Here is an 11,301-nt window from a genome sequence, read left to right on the forward strand (position 1 = left end):
GAGCTCCATGATCCGATATGTTGAGCAGAGTTCTCAATCAGCACTAAAATAGTGGGCATTTGCCTTTTGTGTGTGTGGTTTTTTGTTTTGTTTTGTCTTTTTTTTTTTCCATAGCCCGGTGGTCATACTCTCTCTCTTTTAAATTTTTGGGAAGATTTTATTTATTTATGTGTCAGAGAGAAAGAGCACAATCAGGGGGAGCGGAAGGACAGAGGGAAAAGCAGGCTTCCTGCTGAGCAAGGAGCCCGATGTGGGACTTGATCCTAGGACCCTGGGATCATGACCTGTGCCAAAGGGAGACATTTAACCTGCGGAGCTACCAAGGTGTCCCTTTTGTGTACGTTTGTGTTCGTGTTAATGATTTCATCTCTTAAGGTTTACTTTTGTCAAGATGAATTCTTCCTTTTCCCTCTCCAGGTTACTAGAGAAATCCATAACAAGACTGAGGAGAAATCACCCTTTAAAAACAACTTGGTGTTGGGGAGCCTGGGGGGGCTCAGTCAGTTAAGCGTCTGACTCTCAATTTTGGCTCAGGTTATGATCTCGGGATTGTGAGATTGAGCCTGGCATCAAGCCCCGAGTTGGGCTTGGTGGGGAGTCTGCGTGGGATTCTCTCTCTCCTCCTTCTCCAACCCACCTCAAACAAACAAATAAAATCTTTTTAAAAATAAAAAATAAACAAAAGCTGGTGTCACATCCATTTGGATGGCTATCATTTAAAAAATAGAAAACTCCAAGTGTTGACGAGGATGTGGAGAAATTGAAATTCTTGTGCACTGTTAGTGGGAATGTCAAATGGTGCAGCCACTTTGGAAAACAGTATGGCAGTTCCTCAAAAAATGAAAAATAAAATTACCATATGATCCAGCAGTTCCATTTCTGGGGTATATACCCAGAAAGAGACCCCAAAGAACTGAAAGGGACTCGAAAAGATACTTGTGCACCCGTATTCATAGCAGCATCATTCACAGTGGCCAAAAGATGGAAGCAACCCACGTATCCATTGACAGACGAATGGATAAACCAAATGTGGTATGGATATACAATGGAATATTATTCAGCCTTAAAAGGGAAGGAAATTCTGACACCTGCTAAAATCCAGATGAACTTTGAACACATTATGCTATGTGAAATAAGCCAGTCACAATAGGACAGACATTGTACAACTCCACTTAAATGAGGGACCTAGAATAGTCTAATACATAGAGACCGTGGAATAGTGGTTTCCAGGAGCTGGGGGAAGGAGAAATTAGGAATTACTGTTTAATGGGTACAGAGTCTCAGCTTGGGAAGATGAAAGAGTTCTGCAGATGGATAGTGGTGAGGGTTGTAGCACAACATGAATGCTGTTAATGACTCTGAACTGTACATTCGAAAATGGTTAAAATGGTAAATATTCTGTTACGTTTTTTTGACCGCAAGTTAAAAAAAAAAAAAAGCCCCGTCCTGGTGTTTAGTTATTTTGGGGAGGGGGCTAATCAGCTAAAAAAAAAAAAGCCCCGTCCTGGTGTTTAGTTATTTTGGGGAGGGGGCTAATCAGCTTTTATTTATTAAAAAATTTTTTTAATTTAAATTAAATTTGATTAACATATAGTGTATTATTAATTTCAGAGATAGAATCTAGTGATTCATCAGTTGTGTGCAAAATCCAGTACTCATTCCAAGTGCCCTCCTTAATGCCCATCACCCAGTGACCCCATCCCCCCACCTATGTCCCCTCCAATAACTCTCAGTCTGTTTCCTATAGTTAAGAGTCTCATATAATCTGTCTCCCTCTCTGTTTTCATCTTATTTTATTTTTCCTTCCCTTCCCCTACGTTCATCTGTTTTGTTTCTTAAATTCCACATAGGAGTAAAATCATACATGTTTTTCTCTGACTTATTTCACTTAGCATGATACCTTCTAGTTCCATCCATGTCGTTGCAAATGGCAAGATTTCATTCTTTTTGATGTCTGAATAATATTCCATTGTGTATATATATACCACATCTTTTTTTTTTTTTTTTAAGATTTCATTTATTTGTCAGAAAGGGAGCACTCGCACGAATGAGAGCGCGAGCACAAGCAGAAGAAGCAGCGGGCAGAGGGAGAAGCTGGCTCCCTGCTGATCTAGGAGCCCGATGTGGGACTCGATCCCAGGACTCTGGGATCATGACCTGAGCCAAAGGCAGACACTTAACCAATTGAGCCACCCAGGCGTCCCTATACCACATCTTTATCCACTCATCTGTTGATGGACAGCTGGGTTCTTTCCATAGTTTGGCTATTGTGGACATTGCTGCTATAAACACTGGGGTGCAGGTGCCCCTTTGAATCCCTCTGATTGTGTCTTTGGGGTGAATACCTAGCAGTACAATTGCTAGGTTGTAGGGTAGCTCTATTTTTAACTTTTTGAGGACCCTCCATACTGTTTTCCAGAGTGGCTGCACCAGCTTGCATTCCCACCAACAGTGTAAGAGGGTTTTCCTTTCTCCACATCCTCGCCAACATCTGTTGTTTCCTGTGTTGTTAATTTTAGCCATTCTGACAGGTGTGAGGTGGTAGCTCATTGTGGTTGTTATTTGTATTTCTCTGATGTATGATTGACCACATACCACATGCCAGGTGCAAGTATTACCTCTGCTGAATGCTTAGTATGAATTATCTCCTCATTTTTAAAAAAGTTTTATTTATTTAGGTAATCTCTACACCCCATGTGGGGCTCGAACTCGCAACCCTGAGGTCAAGAGTCACATGCTCTACTGACAGAGCCAGCAGGTGCCCCCTATCAAATTATTTCAATATCCGAGAGGCTTTTAAATGTGGCAGAATACCCACAACTATTTCATGCTCAATCTATTCAAGTCTTACAGCTAATAAAACTCAAACTCGATCTTTGGAGTATTTAAACATTGTTTACAAACTTAAATATCCTTAAAATTTTAAACTGCAATTGAAGTTTTGGTGTGGCTGATTCTCAGGAGGACTTCAAATATCTTTTTTTTTTAAGATTTATTTATTTACTTATTTATTTATTTGAGAGAGGGAACACCGAGCAGGGGTGCAGAGGGAGCAGAGGGAGAGGGAGAAGCAGATTCCCCACTGAGCAGGGAGCCTGATGCGTGAATCAATCCCAGGACCCTACTTAACCGACTGAGCGACCCAGGTGCCCCCTTCAAATATCTTAAAGAACAGACAAAACATACAAAAATGATGTTTTATTGTGAAGCTAATGTTGTTTAAGCTTCAGGCTTCCTTACCTGTTCACCCTCATCCAGGGCCCCTTCTTTTGTCTAGATACGTGCTTACTTTCATACCTTACTTAGCCTTCTTCTTACATAGGGACACACAAATTGTATTTTATGTATTTTTTTAAACTTTTTTTTTTTTTTAAGTAATGTCTACACCCCACATGGGGCTCAGACTCAAGACCTGAGATCAAGAGTTTCATGCTCTTCCAACAGAACCATCCAGGTTCCCTGGGATCCTGGTAAAGTTCGGTAAAGCATGCCGCTCTTGATCTCAAGGTTGTGAGTTCAAACCCCATGTTGGGTGTCGAGCTTACTTAAAAGAGGGAAAAAAAAAAAGTAAGAAGTTACACATATGCTATAATAGTCACACTTCTTGTGCGTTTCAACCAGGTTTTGTGCTTTTCTATTTGGAACTTTCCTATTTGGGTTGTCATCATGAACTCATGGCCTTTCACAGATTCAACTTTTCCAGTAACTTTGACAGAAACCGTAATAAAATAATCATCACGTTCTTATGGCTGCCCCAGTTGTTGCGTCTTGGCCAGTGAAAGGTTGGTTCCTTTGGCCTGTCGGTGCTGCTAATGTTATTTATAGCCTTCTGGCTTTCTGGCAACAGGAGAGCATGTTCCAATGCTCTGCAGCCTCATTTTTTTTTCTTTCCCCAAGCTCTGGACTCAGTGCCCCTCCTCTGGGTGGAGAGAGCACACAGGAGCCTTTGAGAGGTGTCTGTGGGGAGGGGCCTGCAGGGGGTAGGGGGGGCTGCTGCTCTTGGAGCCCTCTTAGTAATCATTCAGCAATGACAATAGTTATTTTTTTTTTAAAAGATTTTATTTATTTATTTGACAGAGATAGAGACAGCCAGCGAGAGAGGGAACACAAGCAGGGGGAGTGGGAGAGGAAGAAGCAGGCTCATAACGGAGGAGCCTGATGTGGGGCTCAATCCCAGAACGCCGGGATCAAGCCCTAAGCCGAAGGCAGACGCTTAACCGCTGTGCCACCCAGGCGCCCCGACAATAGTTATTTTTTTTTAAGATTTTATTTATTCATTTGAGAGAGAGAGTGTGCACACAAGCAGGGGGAGGGGCAAAGGGAGAGGGAGAAGCAGACTCAGACTCCCCGCTGAGCAGGGAGCCCGATGTGGGACTCGATCCCAGGACCCTGGGATCATGACTGGAGCTGAAGGCAGATGCTTAACTGACTGAGCCACTCAGGCACCCTGACAATAGTTATTTTTTAAGGTTAGGAGTTTGCATTTATTTTTCCGATTTAACATGGAGTGCAACCTTACCTTACATTTGTTACACTACCAGATAACTTGTGGATAGTTTTGCTTGTTGTAATCTTGGGGCAAGGAGCATCAGATTGGCAAAGACAGAGAATCTGGGTGTGCCTCTGGGTCGAAAGGGCAGGATCAAAAGTTCCTGCTTTATTCACCTCATCTTCGCAACAACCAAATGAGGGAAGCACTCTTGGCATCATGCTCCTTGTAAGATGAGGACACCGAGCCTCCCAACCTTTTCCATACCACAGGCACATGTACCAAATAATGCTTGTATGCCACCCTCGATTAAATACACGAGGCTGGCAGGGGCCACCGGTACGGGGTGACCACTGGTACCGGTTTGCCCAGGACTTTCCCAGTTTTAAAACCGAGCATACCTTGTCCTGGGACCCCTTCTAGTCCCAGTCAAACCAAGATGGTCAGTCACCCTTGCAGAGGTGTCTGGCCAGGGGTCTCTGGCTGCCCCACCCCCAGCCCACCTGGCTGACCTATGGACCAATACTTCCTTGCTCTTTTAAGCTTTTAGTGGTACACCGTGCGCCTGCCCATTTCAGGTGAGCCTGAGCAGTCAGACTGAGGTCACAGAGCTATAAAGAGAGGAGCCAGGGTTGAACCCAGGCCTGCGTGACTCCTGAGCCGAACGCTTAACCACGACGCTTTGTCCTTCTGTGTCTCCTTCATGCCCATCCCCTCAGCCTTGCCAGTACTGCTTCACCCTCCTCAGCACTTTGAGACGCACAGAAGTAAAAGGGGCTTCTATTCACTTTTCTCAAAAATATTTGCAACTTGAAGGGTGCCTCGGAAGGAGGGCGTGTGCCCAAGAAGATAGGTGGTAAGAGAGGGACCTACAAAGGGGTCAACGGTGCCCCGTCTGGATGTCCTGCTAAGGACCTGACTTTTCCCCTCGGCCTTGGGGAGCCACTGAAGGTTTTGGAGCAGAGGACTTACATGATCACTTCCAGGGTTTGAGATGATCTCACTGGCAGAGTGAGGGAGCAAGGACAGGCCCAGGGAAGCCAAGACTGGAGGCAGGGCAATCTGTTAGGAGGCTGGGAAAACCACCAAGATAGCAATGCTGTGGGCCTGCACCAGGCCAGGGAGTGAGAAAGAGAGGCAGAGTTTAGGCAGAAGCCATAGGAAAGGAAAGGGTCTAAGAGGTCTGCCATTTATGAATTAGTTCTTCATTCAGTCTTAATTACTCCACCATTCCTTTATTCAACACATATTTATTTAGTGCCAATTAAGTGCCAAGAGCTATGCTAACCCTGAACTGACTCTAATTTTGAACCTGGGTGACAAGGAGAAACATCAGGAATTCAAGAGCAGAAGGAAGCCTCTTCAGTGAAGATTTGGCCATGCTGAGTTTGTCAGGTATGGCCAACTTCAGAATTTCTCTCTGGGATCTGTAAGAATCGACCATCACAAAAAGCTCAGCCTCGAGCAGACACAAATTAGACGGAGCACTTGGAGGCGTCTTGTGGTTCATTATGAGACGTTCATTCTTTTGGGCCAGTCACTGCTGCTGCCAAGGGAAAACTCAAGGAATTTTTCTATGATCTTTTCACGTTCTTGCTCCTAAACCTTCAGTGATCCCATGACCTACAGGAAAAAGTCTGAGGTCCTTTAGAATGGCATCCAGACCGGGTTCCATCAGAGTTATGATTTCACGTTCATCTGTATGAAGTTTACTAAAGCCTATTTCTTTCAGTTAACAGTAAACTATTTTTTTTAAAGATTTTTATTTATTTATTTGAGAGCTAACATGAGCGGGGGTGGGGAGGGGAAGAGGAGAGGCAGAGGGAGAGAGACAAGCAGACTCCCTGCTGAGCAGGGAGCTCGGCATGGCTCAATCCCAGGACCCTGGGATCATGACCTGAGCTGAAGGCAGCCGCTTAAACGACTGAGCCACCCAGGCACCCAAACTGTAACTATTTTTGTCCTTCATTGTATCACCAGCATTTGGCATTCAAATGAGTAAACGAAGGAATGTGTTTGCTCTAGAGTGACTGGACTGTCCACATTCATGGGTTCTATCATGGCCTCACTTTTTTTTAAATTTTAAATAAATATCATTTTATTACCTTACAGAAATACAGTAATAGTAATTCTTAATTCTAACAATGCATCCTTGATTTAATGAATAAAGAAGGTTCATTTTTATTTTATTTTTAAATAATATACGTATACTATTTAAATTCAATTAATTAACATATAATGTATTATTAGTTTCAGAGGTAGAGGTCACTGATTCATCAGTTACATAGAATGCCCAGTGCTCATTCCATCACGTGCCCTCATTAGTGCCCATCACCCAGTTACCCCATCCCCTCACCCCCTCCTCTCCAGCAACCCTCAGTTTGTTTCCTAAGATTAAGAGTCTCTTACGGTTTGCCTTCCTCTCTGATTTCGTCTTGTTTTATTTTTTCCTCTCTTCCCTTATGATCCTCTGTTTTTTTTCCTTAAATTCCACATATGAATGAGATCATATGATAATTGTCTTTCTCTGATTGACTTACTTCGCTTAGCATTATACCCTCTAATTCCATCCATGTAGTTGCAAATGGCAAGATTTCATTCCTTTTGATGGCTGAGTAGTATTGCATTGTATATATACACCACATCTTCATCCATTCATCTGTCAATGGACATCCGGGCTTTTTCCATAGTTTGGCTATTGTGGACAATAGCTGTTCTAAACATTGGGGTGCAGGTGCCCCTTCGGATCACTGCATTTGTATCTTTGGGGTAAACCCTGGTAGTGCAATTGCTGGGTCATAGGGTAGCTCTATTTTCAACTTTTTGAGGAACCTCCATACTGTTTTCCAGAGTTGCTGCACCAGTTTGCATTCCCACCAACCATGTAAGAGGGTTCCCCTTTCTCTGCATCCTTGCCAACATCTGTCATTTCCTGAGTGGTTAATCGTAGCCATTCTGACTGGTGCGAGGGGGTATCTCATTGTGGTTTTGATTTGTATTTCCCGATGTCAGTGATGTTGAGCACTTTTTCATGTGTCTGTTATCATGGCCTCACTCTTGACCTTCCTGGACTCTGTGGACTTGAACCCCAAGACAACCACAGATACAGCCTGGCTTCCCAGAAGCTCTGAGGCCTAGACAAAGGGCAGCAGTCACCTGAGGGCCACCCCCACACCCCTAAGGGCTTTGCTGTCGGGCTGTTTGTTTTATAGGCACTGCTGAGGTGAGCTTTTACACAGAAGGTTTTCCCTAAGAGCGATGGGGATTTTCTGGAAATCACAGTTGCCAAGAATTAAAAAAATGCTTTGGCCAATATGAAGAAGTGGAGCTGTTTTGTACATCAGAAGGCAAAATCCTAACCGTTCAGTTTTCTCTGCCGCACTTACCTCTTCCAGCAAACCCAGGTCCAGCAGGGGCTGAGTGGGGGCTGAAATCCCTCCTGGCTCCACTCGCAGCCCTGGCCTCTGTCTGTGTCTGTCTGCGTCTGTCTGGGAGGGAGGCCTCTTTTTCTAATTCACACAAAGGCTTGGAGGGGGTGCCCCTTTCTACTTACACAGACATCTTATGGGTTAGCAGGGGGTGACAGCGATGAGGGTCTCCCGGGGAAAATGATCAAAATGCTGAGGTATTTAAAAGAAGCCTCTGTTGGGGCGCCTGGGTGGCTCAGTCGGTTAAGTGTCTGACTTGGGCTCAGGTCATGATCTTGGGTCCTGGGATGGAGCCCTGCCTCGGGCTCCCTGCTCAGCGGGGAGTCTGCTTCTCCCTCTCCCTCTCCCTCTCCCCCTTGTTCCAGTTTCAAGCTTAATCATTACCAGCTCCCTGCTCAGCCCTGGGGGGCCGCCTCCCATAACCCCTTGCCTGCCCTCCTTCCCCACCGGTCCCTTGGGTTACCTTCCAAGCATGCCTCCATGTGGCCTAGACACCGTCCGGAGGTTTTGAATCAGGCCGTAGGCTCGGGTGCAAAAAGTCACAGCGCTTAATTTTTGTTAAGTCAACAGCGGTTGGTCTCTGAGCCCTCTTCCTTCAGCACCGGCAGAAAGTTCGCTCTTGGCGGTTATTGTGAGGCCCTCCTCCTCCTCGGGGTGACCCGGGACCTGAACCCAGGCTGGACTTGGCTGTTCAGTTGTTTGTGGACCCTCTTAAAAAATTCAACCCAGTCAACTTGAAGAACTGATTGGCTTCATGAAGCGACTCATGAATTCGGCAGCATCCCATCGACCGAGGAGCTCAGAGGAGGCGTACAAAATGGAAGGTTTATAGGAAGGAGGGTAGGGCAAGGAAGTTATTAGCCAAAGAAAAGAAAGGATTATTGCAGGAAAGGTCATTTTCCCTTAGCGGGAAGGACAAGAGGTCTGATCACGCAGATTACCTCATCTTCCTTTGTGGGGAGGGATAGAGAGGGCCCCTGCGACATATGACCTCATTGGTGCTACCAGAAAATTCTTGCCTGACCGCTTTAGACTACCTTTCTGGGCGGCGCCTGGGTGGCTCAGTTGTTACGCGTCTGCCTTCTGCTCAGGTCATGATCCCAGGGTTCTGGGATTGAGCCCCACATCGAGCCCCACATCGGGCTCCCTGTTCAGTGGGAAGCCTGCTTCTTCCTCTCCCACTCCCCCTGCTTGTGTTCCCTCTCTCACTGGCTGTCTCTGTCAAATAAATAAATAAAATCTTTAGGGGGAAAAAAAAAGGAATACTTCTCTGGGGGAGGTTAAAACTGCAGTTAGGTTGGGTATTGAGTCCAACTTTGATGACTTGGCTTCATTTTGGGCCTGTGGGTTTTTTTTTGTTCTTTTTTTAAAGAGTTCATTTCTTTATTTAGAGAGAGAAAGTATGAGCAGGGTGAGGGGTAGGGGAAGAGGGAGAGAGAGAGAATCCTTAAGCAGACTCCGAGCTGAGCCGGAGGCAGGGCTCGATCCTACAACCCTGAGATCGTGACCTGAGCCGAAGTCAAGAGTCAGATGCTCAACCGACTGAGAAGCCCAGGTGCCCCCGTGGTTTTCTTTTTGAAAGCCCACTGGCTGAGCTCGTAGGGTTCCAAGGAGCCCGAGGCTCTGCTGCGGCTCTGGCCCCCGGGGCTTCGTCAGGCTGGGAGTCTTGTTGTTGGGTTTGTGCAATGTCCTCTTCTGCTCGATGTAAGCTCTATGGGAGCAGAGGCTTTGTTTTGTTCACCACAAACAGGGCCCGGAAGCTAAGAGACATCCGATACTGACCGAACCCAAGTAAATGTCCAAGGACGTCCTGTCTGAAGGACTGCTCCCTCCTGGAAACAGCCTGGACACGTTCGGTACCCAGCAGCCGGTGTCTGCCGTCGTGGCTGGGCCGGGCTCCGCTCTCGGAGAGGTGCTTCTCCTCCCCACTCCGCGGTCCCTTCTAGGACAGCAGAGGACAAAAGCCCGGAGGTGGCTGTCTTCAAGAAGCCGTGGCCTTCCTGCTGGCCACGTGCTCCCCCAAGGGAAGGGAACCTTTGCCAGCTGTTCGGAGCAGTGTTTTAAAAAAATACGGCGAGAATACAAATTAACACCTCAGCCAGTGCCTCAGCCACCATCTGTTTCATTCTTCCCTCTTACTACTTACTACTTCCCCAGTGTAGACCCTCGCAGCTTTTCACCAGGACTTCTCTGCTTCAGCCTCCTTGCTGGTCTCCCCCAAATCTACCTTCCACAGAGCCAGGGCAGTCTCTCTAAGATGTTAATTGGGCTGTGTCTCTCCCCTAGTGAAGACTCTTCCATGGCTCCCCACAACTCTCAGCTTGGCCTGGCTCCTCCCTGCTTCCCTCTCCCTGAACTCCCCAATCACCCGACACTGCTCCCTGGAATGTTTCAGCATCTCAGTCTTAGCAGGTGGTGCTCCTTCTCCTGGGTCACCTTCTGCCCTATTTCCCCCTTCTCCCGGCTACCTGCTGCTTATACGTCGAGGTCAACCATACAGTTCCTATGCCTCGGGATGCGGTGTAACAGGAACGACACAAGAGCACCCGAGAAGTCTCCTTGCCAACAGAGCAAACCTGAACGTCATCACACCTCTAGGTCTAGCCACCTGTTAATAGGAGATAGGCGGGACAGAGGAACACGTGAAATGACCATCACCAAGAAGCAACCAGCCAAACCCTCCTGATTGTGGGAAATGTAATAGGACAAACAACCAGGTTCCTTTGACAAGAACAAAGGGAAAGCAGGGAGGGAGAGGGTGGTACAGAGTAAGAGAAACTTAACAGACACATCCACGGATTGGAATGTGTGGACCTGAAGTAGGGAAGCTGCAGGGACTCCGTTTTACAAAGTCTCTGTCTCTGCTGTTTTCCTGTTGGGCCCCATTCACTGATATTCTGTGTTTTCCTCTGAATACGCCCAAGATGCTATATTCCCACTTCAAAAGGGAAGCAAGAAAGTTAATCATTCTCGGAGCTTTGTCCTAGGCCCTAAACACCTAATAACACCTAAGAAGAGCCAGATCCCAAACCTGTTCCAGAACATTAGCTTCAAACAAACCTCAGCTGACGCTGGCCTCAGTACTCCCTACCTTCGATAATTTCTGGAATCACACTATTCTTGTTCACCTGACACTTGCCTGTGATTGACCCTACCTTGGATTCCTGGAGGAACACGTACCCTAGACCCTTTTTTTTAACAAGAACCCCTAACCCCAAGCAGTGACAAGACTCATCCTCCAATTCCTTTCTGAGTCTCCCAGACACTCTGTCTGCTACTCCCTACCTGTTATTTCATGATTCTGTTTTCACTTTCTCTGGCTCGCATTTGATTTCTATCCTGCGTGAAGCCAACGGTCCTTTTGGCTGGTCTGGTGGGGAAACT

The sequence above is a fragment of the Ursus maritimus genome, unplaced genomic scaffold (genome assembly GCF_017311325.1).
Source record: "Ursus maritimus isolate PB19 unplaced genomic scaffold, ASM1731132v1 scaffold_32, whole genome shotgun sequence".
In the NCBI taxonomy this organism is placed as follows: Eukaryota; Metazoa; Chordata; class Mammalia; order Carnivora; family Ursidae; genus Ursus; species Ursus maritimus.